The 9,998-nt window shown below is 44.4% G+C and overlaps 1 long non-coding RNA gene across 1 annotated transcript; it reads left to right on the top strand.

Annotated features, from left to right (window-relative positions):
* Positions 1-3,640: 3,640 nt before the first annotated feature.
* Positions 3,641-6,367, top strand: LOC147978724 (uncharacterized). The gene is made up of 3 exons (XR_015618252.1): positions 3,641-4,115; positions 4,865-5,106; positions 5,835-6,367. It is a non-coding gene; the product is annotated as an uncharacterized LOC147978724 (long non-coding RNA).
* Positions 6,368-9,998: the final 3,631 nt, after the last annotated feature.

Below are 9,998 nucleotides of genomic sequence, written 5' to 3'. Positions count from 1 at the left end.
ATTATGTTACCATCTCTCATTAATTACTTGCCATATAAGCAGAATTTTCTCGAAGTGCGTTATGTTACTAGCTAAGTTACTCCCACTATGACTAGCCTACATAAGTATGGTAACATGCAAAGTCTTATTTATTAGTTTATAAATTCATATTGCATTGGGACATGTGATGTTACAGTAACTAGCTAAGTTACTCAAACTACCTCTTTCCTTATTAACTCATTGCCACATAAGTAAATTTGCTGAGTTGGACTCAATATTACTACCGAAGTTATTCCCGCTGTAACTAGTCTTCTGCAAGATTGGTAAGTAATTAATTACTCCTCATCTCTTAGCATGGAATTAATTACTGCCTTCAAACTCTTCAGTTTCAAATGCAAAAGGTAGTAGTAGAAAGTTAACGAGTAGAAACTAGTAACCGCCCTCCCAATCAACTCTACGCTTATGTTACACTAACCCCTCCCCCCCCCCCCATTAATAAGGCTACCTCAGCATTGCGTGTTAGGCCAACTTCACCGCGCTATCCCATCCTATATGCATGCGTCTGTTTAGAGTAAAACAGACAAACTAGACGGCCCAGCGCGCGGGCGCAAACAAATTTTGTTCATTTTTTGTCCGCTTTTGACTCATCCCGGTCCAAGTTTGTGCCGCTTTTAAGGTGAAACGGACAGCACGCGGGCGGGCAGGGCGTCTGCGCGTGTCCTCCCCTGGCTCACCCGTCGATGGCAGAGGGGCTCCTTTTTCTACCCCCCTCCCTCCGGCCGCACCCCCTCCACTCTTCTCAACTATCCCCACTCTTCCCTCGCCGCCGCAACCGCCACTGCCATTGCAGCTGTACAGCTCGGACGTGCGCTCGTCCAGCCTCTTCCCCTCAGTGCCCCCGAGCTACCCAACCACGGCCACCTGATTTGCGCACCCGCCGGCCGGATTTGGGGCGGATCCGGTCGGTCTTGAGCTCGCCCGACTGTGGGAGGCCGCGCCACGCCATGGACTGGCCGAGCACCGGGGCGGAAGGCCCTGGCAGGGCCGCAAGGCCGCATGCAGGCAGTGGCTCCTCCTCTGGCCGCTCGGATCTACACCGTCGGTGGTCCGGCGGCAGATACATGAATGGCGGTCAGTCGGGCTCAGTGCTAGCCGAAAAGCTCGCCGGCGCATCGTTGCAACACATTAAGTGCGACCACTGCCCAAAGAAGGTCATGCGCCACGTGTCTACAACGCCGGAACATTCCGGATGGGTGTTCATCAAGTGCTTAAACGATCGGGTATGTGTTCTTTTTAGCTTCGGTTTGTGCTCCTAGATTTGACTAGTTGTGCTAACTTAAAATTTTATGGTGTAGCATGGATGCAAGTTTTGGTATTGGGAAGAAGAGTACATCGATATATTGATACAGCGCAATTTAGTAAATGTTCGTGCACTTTTAGCTAGCATAGAGACTAGAGATGAGACTAGCGCACTTGTTGATAGATTAGAGACTAGACATAAGACTAGATGCGAGGAAGCAACCTCTACTTCTTTAGACTCGAAGAAGAAAGAAGCACGCAAGATCGAGCCTCCTCCACAGATAAACAATGAATGCATCGAGAAGGCACTAATCCAACTTACAAGAGCAGTTATGAAAGTTGGATATCTTCTAAAATGTATTCTTGTGGTTCTTGTTTTCTTTGATCTTACTTTTCTAATCAAAATTTGGTGATGTATCCTCATGTACCAAAAATGAATGATAAAAAAGTTAAGGGCTTGCAAAAAAATGTATGCGAACAGGATACGTCCGCACATTGGGGGCACGGCCACCGCATCCCAGAAACGGTCCGGAGACGACCCCATTGCCCTACCCAAACGGACAAAATCCGGGCAAAACAGACGTCCGTTTGGGATCGCGTGGTGGAGTTGGCCTTACTACGCCAGAACATCATCGATCATAGGCAATGGCAGGTGCGAGATGCTACGCTCTCCTTGTCGTTGGCGTCGTCCTGCCAGCCCAGCTATGCGGATGCACGACGTACGTCGGTGGCGAAGGCTTTACCGTGGAGTTCATCCACCGGGACTTTGTTCAGTCGCCGTTCCACAATCCGTCGCTCACCTCGCACGGCCGCCTGCTTGCCGCCGTGCGGCGTTTCGCTAAAGTTTTCGTTTTAAAAAAAACACTTATGTTTCGGTAGACTCCTCTAAACACATCGAGAACTGAGATTGTCCCATACCCCTTTATAATAAAGGGCAAGATGATCTTTATAAAAGTATGCCGTGAATCCTCGTATACGGATTACACAGACAAGAACGGGCCGGCCCACTAAGCCATGCCCCTCCTAACAATAAAAGCAGGGTAAAAATAGAATAAAAAGGTGAACTCATGTGGGCGGATGCACGACGTACGTCGGTGGCGAAGGCTTTACCGTGGAGTTCATCCACCGGGACTCTGTCCAGTCGCCTTTCCACAATCCGTCGCTCACCTTGCACGGCCGCCTGCTTGCCGCCGTGCGGCGTTCCACTAAAGTTTTCGTTTTAAAAAAACACTTATGTTTCGGTAGACTCCTCTAAACACATCGAGAACTGAGATTGTCTCATACCCCTTTATAATAAAGGGCAAAATCATCTTTATAAAAGTACTAGTAAGTGTGCACGTGCAACACACGTCTTTATTAACGCATAAATTTTACTCTTTTACAACCTACAACGCACGTTTTCTTGCACAAGGCAAGATTCTCTACACATCTAGGTTACAACCTACAACAAATATATTTGAACACAGTTTCCAACTTGCAAGCAGGTGGTAAAATCAAGAAAATACGAAGGTCATCCTTTTAGGAATTAGAGGTCCTCGTCAAGGATTTCATTGTTTCTCTCCTTATTTTTATTGCCACCTGGCTATCATAAAGAGTGAAAATGTTACATACATCTTAGTGTCATATAATCCTATTCAAGTGTTAATATAATAAAATATTCTTGATGACCTTTAACACTTCCAAAAACACTCACTGTGAAACATAAAAGTGTTCAGTTGTCTTAACAAATACTTGTAAAACTGAAAAAACAAATTCATGGCGTAAATTTAAAAATTAACATAAAAATAATGCCGAAGAAAATGTAAGTATAAATAAATTTGAACTAAACTTGACATATTTCAAAATCAAAACCTTTATATGGCTGGCAATGAATCATCCTATACAACAAAATATGAGTGTCGGACAAAATACCGCCCGTAGATACTCCATGAAATTTAACATTCAGAGACCACAACTTGCATGATTATGAAATTTTGATAGGTTCAATAACAAATACCGATAAAAATCTTAATAGTTTTATAAAACTTTCAAAATGATTGTGAATGAATACTTTTTGTACCCCTTGTGACTGTATAAAACGATCGCACATCCACATAGTCAAACTGAACACACCTGATAAAAAAGAATTAGACAAAGTCCAATACTGAATACAAACCAAATGACCAAATGCGCTAGGGATAAAAAAAATGAATTGGACAACATCGGACGCTATATCTGATCTGACTTAGACCAAAAGGGCTAAAATACCAGCTCAGAAAAGAAAAGAAATGACCCCTTAAAAAAGAAAAAAGAGCTAAAAAAAGCACACTTGTCTCTCCCTCTCGGTTCTCCTCACCTCTCTCACCAACCTGCCCCTAACCTTATCCCTTCACTGTCTCCCCACTGCTCCCTATTCCATGGTGGCCACAAGCCCACAACACACACACACACACACACTATCTCTCTCTACCTCCTCAGGCCGCCCATCCTCTTCGTCCCCATCACCGGAGCGAGGTCTTGCAGGCTCGCACTCCCCCCAATCTTCTCGGCCCCTCCTCGTCGAGTCTGTCGCCGAAGTGCCCAAGGATCCGCTCGAGCTCGGCATGGTCGCTGGGCGCGGGACTCGTCTCCATCAGATTGGGGGCAGTGGCAATCGTGCATCGCAACCTCCGCGCCCGGTGCCTTCATCTCCATCTCGCTCGTCGGTGGCTCCCACCACCCTGTGCGTGCGACTGCGCCGCACCCTGCCCTGCCTAGGTCCGGCAGCAGTGCCGCGGTGGCTGGTCCCTGCAAGGGCAAGCCGGCGCCATTAGACGATCTATTCCCCACTTCAGCTTTCATATCTGCTTGTATCTGATGTGAGTTACTCCCCATTACCCACTTCTTCCAATCCCTAATTGCTATCCATTCCTGTATAGTACATATGTAGCTCAGTAGTCTAGGTTTAAGCATGAGAGTCATTTTAGAATCGGGGAGAAAAATTAGAAGTTGGGGTGATCCTATTTTGGTCTGCCTAATCTTGGAGTAAGCTGTTCGATTAGACGTTCTTAACTTGGTTGGGGCAACTGTTATGAGTGGGGATTCCAGTTAGTTAATATTCTTCAGGCAACCATACTGCGATAAAGCTGATTGATTGGTGGATTAGAATTCTGGGTGGCTAGGGGCGATAGGGACCAAGACAGATGAGGTTGATTTGGCTTGATCCTGCCAAAGAAATTTACTTCTATTTTGAAAAATGAACACATGTTCTTAGATGTGCAGGGTTAAGTTTCCAAATGTGAGGTTTATAGCAAATCAAAGAGGATCAAGAGAAGCATAGTACGATAGTACAGTAGGATAAGCATGTATGACTGTAGGATAATACAGTTTGAAGAATGATGATGGTATGGTTCTCATATATAGAGGACGGTGGTTGGCTCAAAGAGTTTATCACCTCAAAAATTTCCTTTCTTGGAATAACTTGCCTTATTAGAAGTCCATAAACATCTCTGGCATCTTCAGTACTACTTACGGCAGCTGCACAAGTGTTATTCATGATATAGCACGACCTTTTAGATATATTTCTTGTTGTCCCGGCCCCCCTGTTAAAACAGAAGTGCTTTTGCAGGCTTACAAGAAATGGATTTTGAAGACCATCTAACTATCTAAGAGTCATGGAATTCGTTCCATCCTAAATTTTTGGGACTCTGGAATAAACACAAAGATGGGAATGGGGATGCGTACCTGCCTGCCATACACATTGACATGTTTTCAATACTCATCCCGAAGCTTTTCAGCGTTGTACAGAAGAAGTTATTGACAGGTTTACTTCATGATAGTCTTGGCTTTTGTTTTGGCCAAAATGATCAGGTACTTACTCACATAATTTCTGAATATTCCAGTTATTTGTTGAATGCATCAGTTAGACTACTGTGATACATCAAAGCTTCTCTGTAACTGAAACGACATAATTTTGGAGGAGGACTATCCTGTTTCCAAATCCTAGCTCTGCCATTGATTCTACCTGAATTTACTTTAGTAGATTTTCTCTTGTAAAATCCAAACTGTTTCCGAGCCTATATGTTTGGTTTAATATTTTTGTTTATCATGCAATACTTATCCCGCAGCCATCTAATATGCAAATTTGATAATAGAAGACGACCTCATTTATGTACAGAAAAAATGCATATTGTTGGACTGGGTTTTCTTCCGCACTCTCTTGGATCAGGTTACAAATACATCATACTGACTGGGTTTTATTCATTCAGTCATATAGATTTGAATACTATACTGTTAAACCAATATGATGGAGGGCTCCAGTTTGATGCACTGTTAAAATTCATGTTGAAGTTACAGGAGGTAGATCTATTATGGTTTGCACAAAAATGATGCATTGATCAGCACATTGTTGTAAATATGCAAATTTGAGAGTGAAGAACATTGTTATAAGGATGCAAATTTGACATGGATTAGGGAAGCAAATGAAGAACGCACATATATGTTAAATAGAATTTTGTGTAAAATCAGGAACTGGTCGGCCCCATAAGTTAACCCAATTGAATATCCTGTAAAATCATACCCATGTTCCTTTGGTGCAGGCAGGTGCGTTGCCTGAGGAGTTCGTCGGCGCCTACGTCGTCGGCCGCGAAAGGGGGCGATGGCCAAAACTGGCTGGGCGGCGACGGCGCAACAGTGGCTTGCGGCGCCGACGTCTCACTGCAGTGTCCGTCTGAATAGCGACATCGAAGAAAGACACTGAGATTAACTGGGATGGAACCGGCCACATATTGCGCACAAGAGGATAGTCTGCACCTACTTTCGCGAGAAGCTCTTCGGCGCGGTCGTCGTCCGCGCCACATGGCTGCGATGGCGCAGGACAGGCTCTGCGGCTGCGACGTACGTCCGGGTGGGCAAGGGTAGGAAGATCCATCTGATTCCCGTAAGTTTAGCTATTTGTTGTTAGGCGGACGTGTTTAATTGCCGTTAATTGTGGCTAATTTTCTGTAGTTTAGCCATTTGTTGTTGGGACGCGAACAGAATTTGTGAAACCGTTCCGATCTTGCGCGAGCGTGTGTTTAATAGTAGTGTAGATGTGGCTAATTTTCTGTAGTTTAGCCATTTGTTGTTGGGACGCGAACAGAATTTGTGAAACCGTTCCGATCTTGCGCGAGCGTGTGTTTAATAGTAGTGTAGATGTGGCTAATTTTCTGTAGTTTAGCCATTTGTTGTTGGGACGCGAACAGAATTTGTGAAACCGTTCCGATCTTGCGCGAGCGTGTGTTTAATAGTAGTGTAGATGTGGCTAATTTTCTGTAGTTTAGCCATTTGTTGTTGGGACGCGAACAGAATTTGTGAAACCGTTCCGATCTTGCGCGAGCGTGGGTCCGGCAGAGTTTTCGTCCGCCAAGTTCTCCTGTTTAATAATAGTGTAGATGCCGTGAATCCTCGTATACGGATTACACAGACAAGAACGGGCCGGCCCACTAAGCCATGCCCCTCCTAACAATAAAAGCGGGGTAAAAATAGAATAAAAAGGTGAACTCATGCGGACTCGAACTCAAGACCTCACACTTAAGCACACGTGTTGCTAACCAATTCACCCACCACACCTTGTGAAAATTTGTGGCGCCAAATAAATAAGAAAACACAACAGCATTCATACATATGAAATATTTTCTAAAAAAAAGGTTCAAACTTTTACTGAACAAAACAGGAGCGATTTTGAAATGCCGTATTATTATTTTCGTTTCTCCTGATTGTAAATTTTTTATTTATTTTCTATTTTTTTTTTCAAAATTCACAGACTATTTTTAAATATTGAACATTTTCTTAAATATGTGAACTTTTCAAATTCGTGAATATTTTCTTAAATTCGTGAACTTTTTCTAAACTATTTTGTCAAATTTGTGAACTTTTTTCAATTTAGTAATTTACCAAACTCTTTTGTCAAATTTGTGAACTTTTTTCAATTTAGTAATTTACCGAACTCTTTGCTCGTGTCCGGATCGCTCCCAAGCCCACATCTGACCACCCCTCGTTCCGCGCCCGTGTTCTTAGCCCGCGCCAGCTACCCGCATTCATGCCGATGTTGTGTCTCTCCACATTGAACACGACTCAGGATGGATGCGACCTCTCGCTGCCTCCGCCATTGAAGCGACGCGTTGGTCGATGGCGCCGCCCGAGAGCGTCTCTGGTGTCTGCGCATGTTCAATGCCAGAGACGCGTTACTGGATGGGACGGACGGATATCTACCACGGCGATTCTATTGCATGTTCATTTGTATGCCGTTATTAAGCAGGCTCGCCGTCTGAGAGATGACGGGACGGGTGGACAACCACTATGACCGCGAGCGGGAATGATCTATGGGACAGTCTGTCACTAGAGATGAAGCATGCGGTGGCCACCCTTGCCGTCGCGTGGCAGAACCGCCATGCCAGGCGAAATGAGGCTGGCTTGCCTGCCAGTTCGCCCAAGGTCTCCGACGAGAAGACAACTCCACGATGGAGACGGGCTCAAACGACATCATCCCGGCTCCCGTGCCTCATGTGCACGTCAGCTTCACCATGGAGCAGGCGCAGGCGCAATACAACGCCGCCATGGCGGAGGTGCAGCCTGGGCCAGCACCTTTGTTCCAACAGGCGTGGGAGGGACATCGATACAACCTGTTCCTCCTAGAACAGCACCGGCTGGCGCAGGGCTAGATCTACGGCGAGTGCGCGGGCGAGAAGACCGTGTCGGACCATAGCCGCAATGAACCCTAATTTCGTCGCAGAGCAGTGTGTCATCTATGATGTCGTCCGCGCTCAAGCCACTGCTCGCCAGGAAATAAGGATGGTAGGATACGGGCATAATTTTGTGCCCACGGATAGTACCCATACCCTACCCGTTAAGTCATGGGTAGGGCACGGGTATAGCATTTCATCCATGGATATATCCATACTCTACCCATTTATACTAAATATGTGAACCTTACCCATGATAAAAAGTGTACCTATTTTAAAGTTGTGTTGTGAGATTGTGAACCTATGTTAAAGTTGTCACCAATTATCATTTTGAATTAAGATAATTGTCATGTAGCCATCCATCTATTATTGAGTTGAGATCAATGTTTTTTTCCTCAAATGTGCTATAGATGAATGTAAAATTGCGAATAATTTGTATACTGTTTGATCTACCCATTGGATATCCAATGCGTATGGGTACCCATCGGGTATGGGTACGGATAAAGTTTCGTACCCATGGGTACGGGTATGAGTATGGTATTGCTCTACCCGCTCCATACCCTACCCATTGCCATCCTTACCAGGAAACGACTGCCGCTGAGGCGCAGCTCTGGGCCATCACAAAGGAGAACAAGGTCAGTTGTGTCTCCTACATGTCGCCAATGAACCATCAGGCGGCCCGGTGGGACAACAACAACCCGGCTAACTGAACAATCCGAGTCAGCGTATATAATTGCCCAACAGGAGGCGCGGGTATTGCGCACAACCAACTTCTCCCGGGTATAGTCCCATCTCGTCTGTGAGAGGAGATGACGAAAAGATTTCCAACTATATAAAAGGTGTTGCTGCTGCATTTGAATCACAACTACTGAAAACTATACCATACTGAATTTTCAGTTATCTATTTTAAATTACAATTTTTGGTTTTTGTTTGTCTAACTGAATTAAAAAATTAACCGGATGGTAAAAACCAAATTTTTGGTTTATACCGAACACCCACTCCTAGTTGCCGGTTTTTCAATTTTTTTTAAAAAAATCATAGTTTAAAGAAAAGTCTGCAAGTTTAAATAAGTTTATCGGTATGATAGAAGTACACAAATGGAACAAAAAGTCCATGAAATTGAAAAAAAATTATCGATTTGAGAAAAGTACATAAATGTGCCAAAAAGTTCGGGAAATTGAAAAAAATAAGCACTTTTGTAGGGGTTTTTTTTTCAAATCAATGAACTTTTTCAGTTTTCCAATTTTTTTCCAAATTCGTAAACTTTTTTTCAAATCGGTGAACTTCTTCAGTTTCACGAACTTTTTTGTCCTTGGAGCTAGGGGTGGGCATAACAACCGACAAACCAAATACCAAACATAAAGAACTAATTTTTTTATTTTTTGTGTTGGTGTTGGAAAATTTCTGCCACATGTTCGTGTTATAATATTTATTACTGTACATAAAAATTATTTGCATTTTCAAAAAATTGTTCACTATTTCAAAATTTGTTCTTGTTTTCAAATTTGTTTCTTTTTTCATAAATATTTGAGATTCCCAAAAAATTGTTCGCATTTCACAAATGTTTGACATTACAATATTTTGTTCAGAAACTTGAAATGCTCGCGTTAAAAAAATATTTATTTATTTTCAAAAAGAAAATCATCAGCTCCCCCACAAGGCACCTCAAGGGGTTGGCCATCCTCGAAACCCTGACGGCCTGGTCTATCTGGAAGCAGCGAAACCGCTGCGTTTTCAATGGCGAGTCCCCCTCCGCTTCCTGGCTCCTTGAGCTTATCCAGAGCGATGCACGCTCTTGGGCTAGGGCTGGAGCTCACGGTCTTATTGTGCTGCTGCCATAGGAGCTTAGCCATGTATCCGGGCTGCGCAGCCCGTCATCACTGCTCCCTGCTCCTTGTCTTGCCTGCGTGCTAGACACCGAGCCCCCCCCCCCCCCCCCCCCCCCCCCCCCCCGCGCGCGCGCGGGTACTCACTCTTTCTACCTATCAATAAAAAGATATGCTCTCAAGCGTATTCGCGAAAAAAAAGTGCCATGCCAC

This window comes from Triticum urartu, chromosome 3A, assembly GCF_056163025.1.
Source record: "Triticum urartu cultivar PI428250 chromosome 3A, HENAU_Tu73, whole genome shotgun sequence".
In the NCBI taxonomy this organism is placed as follows: domain Eukaryota; kingdom Viridiplantae; phylum Streptophyta; class Magnoliopsida; order Poales; family Poaceae; genus Triticum; species Triticum urartu.
The sequence above is the reverse complement of the archived record's forward strand: the minus strand, read 5'-3'. Positions and strand labels throughout refer to the sequence as shown.